Here is a 4,721-nt window from a genome sequence, read left to right on the forward strand (position 1 = left end):
TCACCCTGGGGCCCTAAACTAGGTGAAAGGTCAATCTAAACTTGTGAAGCAGCTAAGATATAAAACACTGTCCAACAAGTAGAGTCCTATTACTTTGAAGATAGGAAGCGACACTGGTGATAGGGTCAGGAAAATAAAATGAGGTTTCTAGGATCTGATAATGACTTAAAAGAACAAATTCTATGTGACATTAGCAGAGTCATTCTTTTTTCCTTTTTCTTTTTCTATGCTAACATCATGGTTTGAACTTATGGCTTTGTGCCCTTGCTCAGCTTGCTTTGCATACAGCTGGTGCTCTACTACTTGAGCCATGCCTCTAGTCCAAAAATTTTACTGGTTAATATGAGAGGGTGTCTTGGGAGATTTTCTTACCAGGATAGTTTTTTTTTTTTTTTTTTTTTGTCGGTCGTGGGGCTTGAACTCTGGGCCTGGGCGCTGTCCATGAGCTCTTCAGCTAAAGGCGAGCGCTCTACCACTTGAGCTACAGCGCCACTTCCGGTTTTCTGGTGGTTTATTGGAGATAGGAGTCTCACGGTCTTTCCTGCCCGGGCTGGCTTTGAACCGCGATCCTCAGATCTCAGCTTCCTGAGTAGCTAGGATTACAGGCGTGAGCCACCAGCGCCCGGCTGCCCAGGATAGTTTTTGTTGGTGGTGGTGGTCATAGGGCCTGAACTCTAGGCCTGGGTGCTGTCCCTCAGCTCTTTAGCTCAAGGCTAGCGCTCTACCACTTGAGCCATAACACCACTTCCGGCTTTTTCTGCTTATGTGGTGCTGAGGAATTGAACCCAGGGCTTCATGCATGCAAGACAAGCACTCTACGACTGAGTCACCTTCCCAGCCCCCAAAAACAGCTTCATTTTTTTGTTGGTTGTGGGGTTTGAACTCTGGGCCTGGGCGCTGTCCATGAGCTCTTCAGCTAAAGGCGAGCGCTCTACCACTTGAGCTACAGCGCCACTTCTCCCAGGATAGTATTGAACCATCATCCTCTGGATCTCAGCCTCCTGAGTAGTTAAGTTTGGAGGCCTGAGCCACCAGTGATTGGCAGTAGGGTCATTCTTAAAGAGAAAAAGATGGATGCCAGTGGTTCATACTTGTAATCTTTGATTGCTTGGGTTGAGATTGGGTGAATTACAGGTCAAGGACAACTCAGGTATACACAAAAGACTCCTCAACCAATAGCTGGATGTGATACTTTGTGCCAGTCATCCCAACTTTGTAAGAGAAAGAGAACAGAAAGATTATGGTTACAGGACAATTCAGGGATAAAAGACCTCAACATTCCATCTCAATGGAAGAGGCTGGGCATGATATGTACCTGTTATGATATCATATATGTTATGATATCAATAATATGACATGTACCTGTTATACAGCTGGGACAGGAAATACAAAATAGGTGGATTGTGGTCCAAGAATGGGCCTGGGCAGAAAAGTGAGACCTTATTTCAAAAATAACCAGAAGCATGGTTCAGTGATAAAGCACCTTTCTTTTTTTCCCTTTTTGAATTTAATGAGTTTACATAAAAAATTAGGTAGTCACTTTACATCTAAGGAATAAAAATCTTTAAAAAAATACAAACAGTGCAAGGATTTGAACCAAGTTTATACTTCTTTTTTAAAACAATTCATCTCATTACATCACAATGTACAAATACATTCGCAGCACCTGTTAAAATCATGGAACTAAATTTCAGGAAGAACATACACTGTTAATAGTATCTCCATGGAAACTGATCCCCTTCTAGTCAAAACTCTACTTTGTAGCTAAGCATCCCTGAATAAATCTACTTAACCAACCTCTGTCACAGAACCAGCATTAAAGTCTCATGGAAGTAAATCCACATAAGAATTAAATATTTAAAAGGTGAAATGTTCTTTATATTAATTTTGGCAAGATCTTTTTCTTTTTCATTGCTAAGAAACACTTTAGTAGTTCTAAAGCAAAAGCTGTTAAGAATTAGATAGCTAAAACTGAACTCTTGAGTTCAAGCTTACAGGTAAGTCTTTTGTGTAAAATATCCTCCCTCCCTCTCCCCCTGCCCCAAATCTTGTATTGTTTCTTACCAAACTTTGGTCAAGAGTAGAAATATGTCCAGGCATGTGTATATGCCATTACAATTGCAAGAACAATAGAACCCAACTAATGACCTTGGATTTCAAAAATAAAAGGCAATTAAAATGTACTTAAGGTTACATTAAGAAAAGCTTTCACAGGGTCTTACTGAAATAGTCACAAAGGTTAAGAAAATACTGATTCCAAAGTACAAATGACTACAACGTTAAAATAGACAAAGGCTACTATACAAGAGCTTCTTTTAAAATTAAAAATAAAGAACACAACATGAGTCAGGATGATTTTTCCTGTTCTACTCACAGAAATTTAGTCTTTGTATTGTGAAGGTTGGTGATGTTGATGTCCAGTAGAGTTTCTTGTGGCATCAGATCAAATCTTATTCCAACTTTGTAGAGTGTGTCTTCTCCCACGGAACCTCTAGATCCTGGTCTTGTCGTGGTCATTGTACAATGTCAAAGTAGTGCAGAATAGCCATGATGTGCTGGGGCACAAACACGTACCCAGTGTAGAGCGCCATCCCCACAACAGCATAGAATTGAACACAGTCCGTTCCCAGGGCTCCAGCATGTAAAATGCCGTGAGCAACAGGTATTGGTAGTAGAACCAGGACATTTGTTTCCAGGCCCACGCCAGCACCATCCCAGCAATGCACCTCCGGAGAAGCAATGAAACGTCAGTCTCTAAAGCACCTTTCTTTTTTTTTTTTTTGGTCCAGTCGTGGGGCCTGAACTCTGGGCCTGGGCACTGTCCCTCAGCTCTTCAGCTCAAGGCTAGCGCTCTACCACTTGAGCCACAGCGCCACTTCCGGCTTTTTTCTTTTTGCTTATGTGGTGCTGAGGAATCGAACCCAGGGCCTCAGGCATGCAAGGCAAGCGCTCTACCACTGAGCCACCTTCCCAGCCCCTCTAAAGCACCTTTCTTACAAGCATAAGGACCAGAGTTAAACCTTAGTACTGAGAGAGAGAGAGAGAGAGACAGACAGACAGACAGACAGACAGACAGACAGACAGACAGAGACAGACAGACAGAGACAGAGAGACAGAGACAGAGGCAAAAAGACACAGAGAGAATACAACCTGCCAGAAGGGTGTCTAAAGAAAATCTATTGGCCTTCAGACCTAAGCAATGTCATTTTTGTTGTTGCTTTTGTTTGGGTCTTGCTATGTAGCTGTAGCTATCTATGGCTGGCCCCAAAGTTGCTATGTGGCTCAGGTTGACTTGGAACTTGCAATCTTCTTGCCTCAGACTCCGGGATTGTTAGCATTTCAGGAGTATGCCACCACACCCAAATAGTGTCTTCACTTTTCATCATTAAATACCTACACAAAATATCTTCTTTCATCTTCAAAGGTTAGCCTCACCTTTGGCAAACAACAAAACAAAACAAAAAATGAGTGGGAAATTTTCACTGATTTGCTACCACTCTTTTCAATTCTGAGTGAATATTTTCTCTCCCCAGTAGAATGCTAAGAATTCAAAGATGAGACTTGTACCTTACACATCTCTTATAATTCATTTCCACTCCTATTCCCAGCCACGCCTGCATCTGTTCAGTGATAAAAAGCAATCTGGTCTTTAAAAAAAAACTAGCTAAAAAAAGAAATGATATTGTGGAATGGCATGGTGTTTACAAGCAGATTCATGGTTATTTTATTTATAAAAATTCCCAGACTTCTTTAGTTAGTCACCCTTATGGTACCAACAGAAACATTTTCCCCAAGTAATTTGTAAGCCCAGACATATTTGCCTCTCTGTTCTTTTTTTGTTTGTTTGTTTTTGTGTTTGGGTCCGGTCGTGGAGCTTGAACTCTGGGCCTGGGTGCTGTCCCTCAGCTCTCAAGGCTAGCACTCTACAACTTTAGCCACAGCGCCACTTCCGGCTTCCGGCTTTTTTCTTTTTTGCTTATGTGGTGCTGAGGAATCGAACCCAGGGCCTCATGCATGCAAGGCAAGTGCTCTACCACTGAGCCACCTTCCCAGCCCTGCCTCTCTATTTTCACAGCTAGAAACTGGTGTTAATTTGGACCAATCACATTCTAGTACAGTACTGCTAGGAATAGAAGCAAAGAAATATTATCCCTAATGCTCACTTTAATCATTAGCTTGTCTTCTTAGTTTAATCCTTTTGATCCTAGTCAAGAACCTTTACAAGTATAAAACCAAAGTTTTTGCTACTCTTCTTCCTGGGGTAAGGGGAAGAAGGTGATTAACTTCTGGGGAAAGATGGGAGGAAGATTGTTACCTGTCAGCCATTATAACTCAGGAGTCAAAAGGAGAAATCAACTATTTAGAAAGCAATATTGAAAGAACTTTCAAATGTGGTAACAAGGAGACAGACCTTCACAATAAGGGAAGTAAGAGAAGATATGACAACTGTAAAATATACTCAAGAGCCAAATTCATTTGTCAGGTCTGTACTTGGGAGAGCTTGGAGAATCCATAATTTCTAACATGATTTTAGGAAAGAAGGATGGTATAATGGAAAAATGTAGAATTTTAGATTCTTTGAGTCCATATACTAAGTCTAAAGTTAATATACAGCTAGTAGACAATAAAAGAACAACAAAGCATTATACTTTGCATTACAGTCAGCGTTTCTTTAAAAAATTTGAAATGTTCCCAACAATTTCTTTTTCAGTGCAGGAGAT

At 41.1% G+C, this 4,721-nt stretch overlaps 1 pseudogene; it reads right to left on the minus strand.

Moving 5' to 3' along the window:
* Positions 1-2,406: 2,406 nt before the first annotated feature.
* LOC105986949 lies at positions 2,407-4,326 on the minus strand (annotated as a pseudogene).
* Between the last annotated feature and the right edge of the window lie 395 nt (positions 4,327-4,721).

This window comes from Dipodomys ordii, unplaced genomic scaffold (genome assembly GCF_000151885.1).
Source record: "Dipodomys ordii isolate 6190 unplaced genomic scaffold, Dord_2.0 Scaffold38, whole genome shotgun sequence".
NCBI lineage: Eukaryota > Metazoa > Chordata > Mammalia > Rodentia > Heteromyidae > Dipodomys > Dipodomys ordii.